The sequence below is a fragment of the Mus caroli genome, unplaced genomic scaffold (assembly GCF_978045245.1).
Source record: "Mus caroli unplaced genomic scaffold, Mus_caroli_1 scaffold_9, whole genome shotgun sequence".
Classification (NCBI taxonomy): Eukaryota; Metazoa; Chordata; class Mammalia; order Rodentia; family Muridae; genus Mus; species Mus caroli.
In genome coordinates, this window is record NW_028227264.1 from 51,134,971 (window position 1) to 51,148,025 (window position 13,055).

At 38.4% G+C, this 13,055-nt stretch overlaps 1 protein-coding gene and 1 non-coding gene across 3 annotated transcripts in view; both read left to right on the forward strand.

Annotated features, from left to right (window-relative positions):
* Positions 1-13,055, forward strand: part of Slc35f1 (solute carrier family 35 member F1) — a 465,583-nt gene that overhangs the window by 248,410 nt on the left and 204,118 nt on the right. The gene's annotated exons all lie outside the window — the stretch shown is intronic.
* LOC147002640 (U6 spliceosomal RNA) lies at positions 2,518-2,624 on the forward strand. The gene has a single exon (XR_015048580.1). It is a non-coding gene; the product is annotated as a U6 spliceosomal RNA (small nuclear RNA).

Sequence of the window (13,055 nt, forward strand, 5' to 3'; positions counted from 1 at the left end):
GGTGATAGAGACTTATGCTTACCATAGAAAACACTTCTGAATGGAGGCATAGAGCACACAGGAAGCTCCCTTCTCTCAGCAATACAGTGACTCTTCTCTAAAACAACTTGCTTATTTGCTTTTGTGCCCAATGAGAGGTTCTGGAAACTACACCAAATGGAAATCTTGTGGCATTTCTACTTAGATCGATTGAGTGAAAGACCTTCAGAAACCTACCTGCTCAGGGTAAGCATTGTTGGAAAAGTATGCCACCATCATTTGGTCCTGTGCACAGCAAACGGGCTTCTGAAATTGCGTCTCAAGCACATTCAAAGAACCCAAAAGTAATGACTTTCTAACAGAATTTATCTATCTCCTGAGGAATTTGTGATCTTAGGGTATTTCTTTTGTTCTCAAATCCTCAGAACTCAGGAATATACCAGGGGATGGTTTCTGAACTACAAGATAGAATGATGGGAACCCAGGACTAGCAAAGCCACTAGCAAGTTGTGACCTTGAGCTTTTCATCTAGCCACTTTAACTTTTATTTTCTTCAGCTTTAAAATGAAGAGGTTTGACAATTTGAATTTTGAGGTCATCCAATCTCTTAGAATCTCGTGCTCTTACATTACTGTATAATTACCCTATGATCCCAGAGGCTAGGGGTGTTAATGTTAAGTGAATTAGTTTATAGGATAAAATGATGGAAATTCTGGTGACAATTTTCTTCATGTGAACTCTGCTCTCTGGGTTGGGAGTCTAAGAGACTTTTCTATGATTCTGGACTCTTACATCCCCATCTCTTTTTAGAGAGGGAAGAACAAGATATAAACCGTTATAGTAAATAATATCCTGGAAGATGGAGTCTCCATGGTCTCTGACTTCTTCTATTTGACTGAAGTCTTTGCTCTTGTGTTGTCATTGAGCCTGACCCAAGCCATGTGACTAGCTTCAAGTGATATGTTAGGTCTCCTGTCATAAACACCTGAAATCCCATAAAAGCCTCATTACCTTGTTTACAAAACTTGATAGAATTCAAGCATATATTTTCAAATTTTATATCCAGAACAACCCAGAAAAATGTTAAGATATAACTATAAACCTAAACAATAAAAGTGGCCAGCAGTTACAATGGTAAATACAATTCTTTGGCTTCTGGCCTATTCTTTTCTACAACGCATTCTTTTCCATAATATGCAGGAAAAATTGTGCCAAAATGAGTGAACAGTAAATTATAATTAAATAGAACTCAATAAGATTGAAATCAGAGGCAAAGAAATGATTGATTTCTAATAATTCTATATCCCTGAATATGACCATGTCCACACATTTTTATTTTCAGATAAATAGATGCATAAATGATTGCTTGATGGAATATGCCTATGTATTAAAAGAAAAACCAAGAACCCATTTAATTATAGAAAAGGAGAAGAAAGTGGTGTTTCAACATTTGGCCTTCAAAATTTTCTGATTTAATGCTACTGGGTAAAATCTATTGCTATGATGCAAGGTTGTCTCACCTTCCCCTTCATCCTAGGTTACACAATTACTCGAGAAAAGTTGCCAATTATATACACAAAATAGCAAAAAAAAATATTTTTGTCTTTATTTATGTGTCTTTGGTTATATGCTGTCGATGCAGTATGCTTTTATAATGAGATATAGTTATCCAGTGATTTTTTTTTGCAAGATGAAAATGAGTAAATTATGTTTTAAGAAAAGCTTTAAAAAGAGCAAACACTAGACTATGATTGTCCCTGCCTACTTGTGAGAAAGCGTCCTGAGAATTTTCTTGGGGAATCAGCTTCAGGCCTCACCCAAGAATTGTGTCTTCTTTGTTAGCATTCACAAAGTATAAGAAATTTCCCAGATACACAATAGGCAGACAGCCTTGTATGTCAGACCCCATGCTGGATCTGTCGATGCCTGTTTCCAAGATGAGGTCTTTCCCAGTGCACCCGAGGTGAAGCAAGCCAAGCCAGGTGACACCTGGGAGTTGATGAGATTTGGAAGAAAAAGCATATTCAACACATGACCTTGTTAATATCATTAATGCCCATTGTCAGTTGGCCAGCTTGGTGATGGAGGAGAGGGCTGGCAAGTCCCAGGGTCCTGGAGTGGCTCTTGGGTTACTGCCCATGGGTAATTGCTTTTCTTTCCCCTCCTAGTTCATTTGGCTTAGTTCCTAGGGCACTAGATATTCATGCTGGTGTTTTCCCATGGAAACCTTAGCAGAGTTAAAACATGATACAGGATTTGCTGGGCAGAAGGAAGAAGAATGATTTTAATTTTTGAGAGCAAATATGCTTCTTGATAAACAGAACAAAGGTTTGAGTACTGTGCATTTCAGTATCACTGAGAATAGATTTCAAGTGTTCTCGTCACAAAAAATTAGATATCAGGGTAATAGATCAAATATAATTTTATAGTCCATGAATATGTATAACGACAATTTGTCAATATATAAACTAATGAAATTTCAAATTTAAATCCAACAAAAGTGACATTGGGTAAGACAGTTTTTACAAAATGAATTCTGTGTTTGCTTCAGCAGCACATATACTAAAAATGAAATCTTTCAGGGAAGGTTAGCATTGCTTGGATAGAAGGATGACATGCAAATTTTCGTAGTACCCCATATTAATTAAATTGGGGGCAAGCCCAGAGCTCAGTGGGCTTTAGTTCCTACTTAGCATGTATAAGGCTTTAGGTTCAATTCTATATCACAGAAAAAATATTATTCAGAATATATACAATAGAAACCTTTCCTGAGATGTAAAACAGTTGGCATTTAAGCCTTCAAAGTAGTGGCACCACTACACCCTTCCCTGGGAGGGACTTTTGGAGGGGCCTTATGTATCATCAGCTAAAGGAGGATTTAGGTAGGTTTGTTTATTACTTATTTATTTATTTATTTTTGTTTTTTGAGACATGGTTTTTTTGTGTAGCCCCGGCTGTCCTGGAACTCACTTTGTAGACCAGGCTGGCCTCAAATTCAGAAACCCACCTGCCTGTGCCTCCCAAGTGCTGGGATTAAAGGCATGTGCCACCAGTGCCCGGCTAACTTTACTTTCTTTCTCTCTTAGAATTAGATGGACTCATTCAGGGCATTTCAAAAATAATGTACTGCATAAATTCTGCATTTGAGTACATTTGAGATTTTGTCTTAAGGGTTTCAGTGTTTTAACTTTGGGTATTTCATGAGAATAAACAAATAAGTAATATTTCAACACTCATGGCTTGCTATCTAGGATTTCTATAGGTTGTTGTTGATCTATTGAGATATTCATTAGTTTTTCCCATGTGAAAGCAAGGTTGGAGGCAGGGTGAATTACAGCTGCTTGACCTCTGACGTCCGAGCCGTGAGTGTCTCCTTGGGATGATTGATAGTGAATAAGTAAGCAATAAAGAAACCTCACAGTGTTAGGTAGGCAGGCGTAAGAACCTTAAAGAAATCACTGGAAGCAGTACTAGAGAGGAAAGATGGTCGGTCCCTAGTTAGGTTGAAGACAAGATGAGGCATCTCTAAGGGGATCTACAAGTATTGTACTGGAGGGGGGGGGGTGGAATACTGAGCACCCGAGCACTGGAAGGGGCACCAAGAAAGTTTCTAGCAACCAAAATGGCTGCAGTCAGTGTGAGAAGATAGAAAAAACTTTGAATTCCAACAGTTCCAAGAAAAGCATTATGCTTTTTTTTCCTTTTTCCAATTTTTTATTAGATATTTTCTTCATTTACATTTCAAATGCTATCCCAAAAGTCCTCTATACCCTCCCCCCTCCCTGCTCCCCTACCCACCCACTCCCACTTCTTGGCCCTGGTGTTCCTCTGTACTGGGGCGTATAAAGTTGCATTATTCTTATGTAAGGTACTTTACTTTTTTTGTTTTTTAAAAAGATCCCTTTAGCTGCCATATACATGAATTGAAAGGGACTGTGGACCAAGAATGTGGATCTGGAAGCTAGCAGCATGGACTGACACTGTAGTGAAGAATGGCTTACAGATGTATAAGAGGCTCTGAGAATGAGTCAACAGGACGTGCTGCAAATACACCAAACCCATTCTGAGAGAAAGAAGCCAATCAAAGACAGGAAGTCCTTACTTTAATGTTTGAAATTATGGATATAATGAATAACAAAACAGTGAAATCAGAGGAATTATCTTTACTTAGTTAACAAATAATTGACATATGGTACAGCTAAACTAATGATCATCCACGGTCAATTACAGGACAGTGTCTCATAGATGTGCAAGTGATAATGTAAGAAGACTTTATTTTAGAAATTTCCTCATCAAATATGAGGACATTGGATGAGTCAGAAGTTTTTCTCTTTGCTTGCTTTCCAGTTGCCTTGCCGTTCATCATGCAAAACTGCCCATGCCCTGAAAACAGTGTATCTCTACATACTAAGATGTACACGTAGATATAAATGCACATGTACACGATATATATGTGTATATACATACATACACAAAATTCATTTGAAAAATCTTTTAAAGCACTAGATATTGTGCCTTAACAGCTTTGTATTATGAGAAATTTGAGGTACTTATCTTTCAAGCTGGAAACCAAGGTCACTCTGGCTGTTTTCTCATCTATAACCTGGAAATTAATGGTAGCATCTTGCATAGATCTTGCATAAATCTTGAAATTTAAATGAGAGTAATTATAGTATCCTATGTAAATGTTTGCCACATATTATGATTACAATATGTTTGGAAGTTATTTTTATTAATCTACCCAGGCTTTTAAGAAAGTGTGGTCCTTAGAGGTTTTCATCAGTGAAATGAAAATAGTTTCTACCACCTAATTTAGTGACAAGTCGGCTTGCCTGTGGAATCCCATGTCCTTTTGAGGACTCTGTCATTATGAAACATAATGTTAGGCTTTGAAGTGAATTACAGCCAATCCATAGCACATGACCTAGTACATCACACCATATCAGATGTTCAGAAGCCTGGGAATACACACCCTTTGTGGCAGTGTCTCTCCCCAGCCCCCAGCCCAACTTTGCATGTACTTTCTTATTCAAAGAACTGCCTAACTGCATCTACTTAGTAAGCAGGAGGCACCGATTTTTTTTTCTTTTTTTTTTCTTTTTTTTTTCACTGTTTTTTTTTTATTACATATTTTCCTCAATTACATTTCCAATGCTATCCCAAAAGTCCCCCATACCGCCCCCCACTTCCCTACCCACCCATTCCCATTCTTTTGGCCCTGGCATTCCCCTATATTGGGGCATATAAAGTTTGCAAGTCCAATGGGCCTCTCTTTCCAGTGATGGCCGACTAGGCCATCTTTCGATACATATGCAGCTAGAGACAAGAGCTCCGGGGTACTGGTTAGTTCATCATGTTGTTCCAACTATAGGGTTGCAGATCCCTTTAGCTCCTTGGGTACTTTCTCTAGCTTCACCATTGGGAGCCCTGTGATACATCTAATAGCTGACTGTGAGCATCCACTCCTGTGTTTGCTAGGCCCCTGCATAGTCTCACAAGAGACAGCTATCTTTGGGTCCTTTCAGCAAAATCTTGCTAGTGTATGCAATGGTGTCAGCGTTTAGAAGCTGATTATGGGATGGATCCCTGGATACGGCAGTCTCTAGATGGTCCATCCTTTCATCACAGCTCCAAACTTTGTCTCTGTAACTCCTTCCCTGGGTGTTTTGTTCCCAATTCTAAGAAGGGGCACAGTGTCCACATTTTGGTCTTCATTCTTCTTGAGTTTCATGCGTTTAGCAAAATGTATCTTATATCTTGGGTATCCTAAGTTTTGGGCTAATATCCACTTATCAGTGAATACATATTGTGTGAGTTCCTTTGTGATTGTGTTACCTCACTCAAGATGATGCCCTCCAGGTCCATCCATTTGGCTAGGAATTTCATAAATTCATTCTTTTTAATAGCTGAGTAGTACTCCATTGTGTAAATGTACCATAATTTCTGTATCCATTCCTCTGTTGAGGGACATCTGGGTTCTTTCCAGCTTTTGGCTATTATAAATAGGGCTGCTATGAACATAGTGGAGCATGTGTCCTTCTTACCGGTTGGGACATCTTCTGGATATATGCCCAGAAGAGGTATTGCTGGATCCTCCGGTAGTACTATGTCCAATTTTCTGAGGAACCGCCAGACTGATTTCCAGAGTGGTTGTACAAGCTTGCAATCCCACCAACAATGGAGGAGTGTTCCTCTTTCTCCACATCCCCGCCAGCATCTGCTGTCACCTGAATTTTTGATCTTAGCCATTCTGACTGGTGTGAGGTGGAATCTCAGGGTTGTTTTGATTTGCATTTCCCTGATGATTAAGGATGTTGAACATTTTTTCAGGTGCTTCTCTGCCATTTGGTATTCTTCAGGTGAGAATTCTTTGTTCAATTCTGAGCCCCATTTTTTAATGGGGTTATTTGACTTTCTGGAGTCCACCTTCTTGAGTTCCTTATATATATTGGATATTAGACCCTTATCTGATTTCGGATAGGTAAAGATCCTTTCCCAATCTGTTGGTGGTTTTTTTGTCTTATTGATGGTGTCTTTTGCCTTGCAGAAGCTTTGCAGTTTCATCAGGTCCCACTTGTCAATTCTCGATCTTACAGCACAAGCCATTGCTGTTCTATTCAAGAATTTTTCCCCTGTGCCCATATCTTCAAGGCTTTTCCCCACTTTCTCCTCTATAAGTTTCAGTGTCTCTGGTTTTATGTGAAGTTCCTTGATCCACTTAGACTTGACCTTAGTACAAGGAGATAGGAATGGATCGATTCGCATTCTTCTACATGATAACAACCAGTTGTGCCAGCACCATTTGTTGAAAATGCTGTCTTTCTTCCACTGGATGTTTTTAGCTCCCTTGTCGAAGATCAAGTGACCGTAGGTGTGTGGGTTCATTTCTGGGTCTTCAATTCTATTCCATTGGTCTATTTGTCTGTCACTATACCAGTACCATGCAGTTTTTATCACAATTGCTCTGTAGTAAAGCTTTAGGTCTGGCATGGTGATTCCACCAGAGGTTCTTTTATCCTTGAGAAGAGTTTTTGCTATCCTAGGTTTTTTGTTATTCCAGATGAATTTGCAGATTGCACTTTCTAATTCGTTGAAGAATTGAGTTGGAATTTTGATGGGGATTGCATTGAATCTGTAGATTGCTTTTAGCAAGATAGCCATTTTTAAAATGTTGATCCTGCCAATCCATGAGCATGGAAGATCTTTCCATCTTCTGAGATCTTCTAGAATTTCTTTCTTCAGAGACTTGAAGTTCTTATTATACAGATCTTTCACTTCCTTAGTTAGAGTCACGCCAAGATATATTATTTGTGACTATTGAGAAGGGTGTTGTTTCCCTAATTTCTTTCTCAGCCTGTTTATTCTTTGTGTAGAGAAAGGCCATTGATTTGTTTGAGTTAATTTTATATCCAGCTACTTCACCGAAGCTGTTTATCAGGTTTAGGAGTTCTCTGGTGGAATTTTTAGGGTCACTTATATATACTATCATATCATCTGCAAAAAGTGATATTTTGACTTCATCTTTTCCAATTTGTATCCCTTTGATCTCCTTTTGTTGTCGAATTGCTCTGGCTAGGACTTCAAGTACTATGTTGAATAGGTATGGAGAAAGTGGACAGCCTTGTCTAGTCCCTGATTTTAGAGGGATTGCTTCAAGCTTCTCACCATTTACTTTGATGTTGGCTACTGGTTTGCTGTATATTGCTTTTATCATGTTTAGGTATGGGCCTTTAATTCCTGATCTTTCCAAGACTTTTATCATGAATGGGTGTTGGATCTTGTCAAATGCTTTTTCCGCATCTAACGAGATGACCATGTGGTTTTTGTCTTTAAGTTTGTTTATATACTGGATTACGTTGATGGATTTCCGTATATTGAACCATCCCTGCATCCCTGGGATGAAACCTACTTGGTCAGGATGGATGATTGTTTTGATGTGTTCTTGGATTCGGTTAGCAAGAACTTTATTGAGGATTTTTGCATCAATATTCATTAGGGATATTGGTCTGAAGTTTTCTATCTTTGTTGGGTCTTTTTGTGGTTTAGGTATCAGAGTAATTGTGGCTTCATAGAATGAGTTGGGTAGAGTACCTTCTGTTTCTATTTTGTGGAATATTTTGTGAAGAACTGGGATTAGATCTTCTTTGAAGGTCTGATAGAACTCTGCACTAAACCCATCTGGTCCTGGGCTTTTTTTGGTTGGGAGACTATTAATGACTGCTTCTATTTCTTTGGGGGATATAGGGTTGTTTAGATCATTAACCTGATCTTGGTTCAACTTTGGTACCTGGTATCTGTCTAGGAACTTCTCCATTTCATCCAGGTTCTCCAGTTTTGTTGAGTATAGCCTTTGGTAGAAGGATCTGATGGTGTTTTCTTACCTACTACTTACAATTTGAAAGGATTTGAGCTGGGTTACAGAAGGAGATTAGAACGTATCAATCATCTTTTAAAAAGTTAGAAAATTAAAGGCAATGAAGGCAAAGAAAACCTATATAAAAATTTTACAAAGATTTTGTTTTTTATAACTAAGAATTTTTCATGCACTTGATTCAGAATATTTCAGTCTTCCAATTAATAATCATAAAACATTTCCAAGGGAAGTAATAAGAATGTGATATCCCTGCATATATATTATAATGTACTGGTCCAAGGTTATCTTTTCCCCAAAAACACACACAGTGGTTGTTTTTTCAAAATTTATCACATTTTCCTGTCATTTTCAAGTTATTTCATGATTTAACTCAATAAGCGAGAATAGATTTAATAGTAAAATATATTTATTGATCAATCTCTGTTATGACACATACAAAGCAAAAATGAGGCAAAGATCTGCTAATGTGCATAAAATATACTCACCTGTAGTTAAGACCCAGAAATAATTTTTCAATATTTTTCAATTGATATTATGTGTTAGTCACTTTTATATCTTCACAGTTTTTGGCAATTATATGAAATTGCTGTCTACTATTTGATCATGTCATTATGTTCAATAATCATGATAAATGTCTATTTTTCCATCTTTTGATTTCATTAAATTCTCATAAATGCCATGACTAATTGTAACAAAAAACACCATCAACAATGTCGTTTCTCAGTTCATGCTGCTGGCACTAATGCAAAGCATGCCAGTGTTGCTCACCTCTTAAACTTCAGTTCCCATTTCCTCCTTTAGTGACTGTAAATAGAGGAATATTTATATGTGCTGATAAGTAACTTTAAATTTTACATTTGGACATTCAAGAAAGAAATGCTTACTCCTTCTCATCCTTTCTTTTATTATATAATTATTCTCACTCATGTATATCCAAATCCTTAAAGATACCTATTAGTAACACTTACCAGCTCACTGACAAATGATTTCATTGCTATGCTAAAGGCCAATGGCTTTGTGTGGAGAGGTGTTAAGTATGTGCTTTTCTAGAAATATGTAATATTATATAATATTTTCAGTCTTTTGTTAAGAAACCTCAGAACCTTCTGAAGAGTTGAGTGCACACCCCATCCTGCATATGCCATTCCATAAGGGCCTCAAGAGGTGGATATGCAGAGTTAGTGAATAATTTAAAGGACAAACTGTGCTCTCTAACAGTTATTCTAAGAAACAAGCAAATAAACCAAGGGCTTGCAGAATGAACAGTGTCTCCTGACTCCTTCCCAAGTTCTCTCCTCACTCCTTCCGATCTCACATCATTTTGTAGTCAAGGAACACACAAATTCTAGGAGTGAAGACTTATGAGAGCAAAAACATATAATTTTAAAAAAAGAAAATAATGATGTGGGGCTGGAGAGATGCTTCAGCCATTAAGAGCACTGGCTGGCATTGTGGCATTGCAAGATCACAGGTCCAGTTCTCTGCAATTACAACCATCTGTAACTCCAGTTCCAGGGCACCCAGTGCCCTCTTCTGGCCTTGGCAGGCTCTGGGCATAAGTGTGATAAACAGACACACATGTAGACAAACACACAAATAAAATAAATACAAATCTTTCATATATGACAGATTATTTGTGTGGCTGATGTTTCTATGTACTTGGGGCGTGGTGTGTGGACCCATTGGTGTGGACTATAACAAAGAAATCAGTTGCTGGCTACAGCTTGAGTTTGGATCTCCATCATTTGTGTTTACATGTGCAGAATATTTTTATGTGCACCTTATACAAGTTACTAGTTGCTACATTCATCTACAAAATGCAGAAAGTAAAAATGCCTACTATATTATTCAGACTTTTTGTCAGTATGAAGAATACCAAAAAAAGAAAAAAATAATAATAATTTGAAGAAGGAAGGATTTATTTTGGCCAATAGTTTCAGAGTTTTTTGTCCACCATGGCATAGAGGTGCAGAACAGTTTGCCTCAGAGTGATCAGAACGGAGGAAGAAGAATGCCTGTCAGTAGTCTACAGGATGGTACCACTCATATTCACATTGGGTTCTCCTGCAAAGGAAACTAATCCTTTCTGGAAATGCCTTCACAGACACATCCAGAAGTGCATTTCACTCATCTCCTAGGACTCCCTCAATCAAAATCACCATCAAGCAAACATTAAGAGACAGTAGGGTCAGTTCATGGAAAACGCTTAGCGTGTTGGGCACTTTCTAATTACTACATAAATGTTAGTTATGATTGTTGTAATTGTCTCTCCAAGAACTGAAATCTTCAAAATGATTTATTTTCCTCAATCAGGGATGATTGAGTACTCATTTTAATTGTCTTTTATTGTTTGGCATGTCTTAGATTCTCCAAGATATTTGTTCCTAGGGAATGATTTGAGTACTATCTGGAAGGTTTTTTGTCTTCAAATACATCAAGATTTGTCATGCTCCACAGTTGCAGCCATTTTTTTCTGTTCAGTTGTGCCCTGCTCATTTTCAGAGATACACATGGTGTGGCACGTTAGCATGTGATCTCTGTATTTTATCCTGATCTATTAGCTGGATAGTCCCATCTTTTCTTGAGTGGCTGAAGGTCAGACAGGGCCCATGCTGCTTCTCAGGGTAAACACGGGTGGAAAGGGGAGGCTGAAAGGGAACCTGGGGATGAAGAGCTTCTTCTCCTGGGGGAAAGAAAGGTAAGGGTCAGCAGTTGGTGCCCGAAGTTTCCCTAATGTTGCATCTGGATTTAAGTTGTGCCAGGAGTGGATCAGTATCTCTGGGAGGGACAGATCCAGAAGTGATATGGTTTATCAGAACAAGATGTAACTGCGTTACACCTGAGTGTTTTTCCAGTATCAGTGGGACCTAGGATCCTAGGGAAGATATCGGTCCACAGAGCTCTGTAGGCAGAATATGTTTGATGGCAATGGAGAAAGACAGAAACCCCACTAAATGACAGCAACTGTAAAAGCACTCTCCCCAGTGCTGTGAATGAACAGAAAGCTGTTGCCTCAGCCTAGAAGCCTTTTCCTTCCAATTTTAGAGGCAGAGCTATATTTAGTATCAAAAAATCCTGTCATTTATATCCAATAAAACTAGTTTTTTTTAGATGCATAAATGACAACATTTCTAGATTGAAAAAACCATTTTTAACAAAGAACAAGTTTATAGAAAGGTTAATCATATTGTTAGAGAAAAAAATAGGCCAATCTTTACTGCAAATGAATATTCTGAAGCTCAGGGTTACCAAAAGGAAGATAGTTTCTCTGACTTTTATTCTGATTCAATTTTACATAAAACAATTTTCAAATCTCAAGCAGAAAAAGTTGGGTTGTTTGCTTTTTCCCTTTGTATAGTACATATTTAGAGCATTATTTTATATTGGTGTTCATGGTTACAAAGGTTTAAAAATATTTATTTTCCTGTCTGTCTCTCTGTCCATCTCTCTCTCTCTCTCTCTCTCTCTCTCTCTCTCTCTCTCTCTCTGTCCATCTCTCTCTCTCTCTCTCTCTGTCCATCTCTCTCTCTCCCTCTCTGTCCATCTCTCTCTCTCTCTCTCTCTCTCTGTCCATCTCTCTCTCTCTCTCTCTCTCTCTCTGTGTGTGTGTGTGTGTATGTGTGTGTGTATGTGTGTGTGTGTTTCTCTCTGTATTAATTTGCTTATTATCACTTTAACACCTAACAAAAGCAATGTGGGCAGGAAAGGTTTTATTTTCTTACAACTCTCAAGAAACACTTCTTCACTGAGGAGAGTCAGAGCAGGAAGTCAAGGCAGAAACCTATAAAGAAAAACTGAAGCAGAAGCTATGGAGCTTTCCTTACTGCCCTGTTTCCTATGGCTTACCCATCCTGCTGTCTTATAGGTCCCAGGAGCACCTTTCCACAGTAAGCTGAGCCATCCTACATTAATCATTAATCAGAAAAACACTCCGCCCCCAGACCTGCTTATAGCAAGCTGATAGAGGCGTTTTCTCAATTAATGATTCTCTCTTCTCAGATTAGCCTTGGTATATATGTATATGTGTGTGTGTCTTGTGTTGTAAATGCTGGCTTTCCACAGCACACTGTAAATGGCAGTGTACAAATTTGTCTGTCAGTCCTTGCTTTCTACCCTTTTTGTGGCTTCTTTACACACTCCAGGCTAAATGGCCTGTAAGCTTCCTAGGAATTCTCTTGTTTCTGACTAGCGTCCCATTTATAGGGCTGTTGGGATTCCAGACACGACTGTACCATTGTGTCTGGCATTTTTCTGAGGACCTGAATTCAGGATGTCAGGCTTGTGAACTTTTATCCACTGAAACATCTTCTCAGTCCCTGGAGTTTTAAAATTATTAAACCAATGGTTTCTCTAGTTTACTGATGGGTCCAAATACCTACTGTACTGGTTAGTTTCTGTCAGCTATGCAAACAACAATAATCTGGGAAGAGAAAAATTAACTGGCAAATCATTTCCATCAGGCTAGCCTGTGGCCATATGTGTGGGGCATTTTCTGATTACTGATTGGTGGCATAGGGCCTAGCCTCTTGTGGGCAATGTCATCACAGAACAGGTGATGGGTTGTATTAGCTTGGGTTGTATCAGAAGGCAAGACAAACAAACCAGTAAGGAGGATATATACCCACTGTCATAAGAAGGAGACATTGACAATGCAGGACAGGACTTCCAAGAAGAAAGCAATGTGGCGGCACCTTCTCATGAA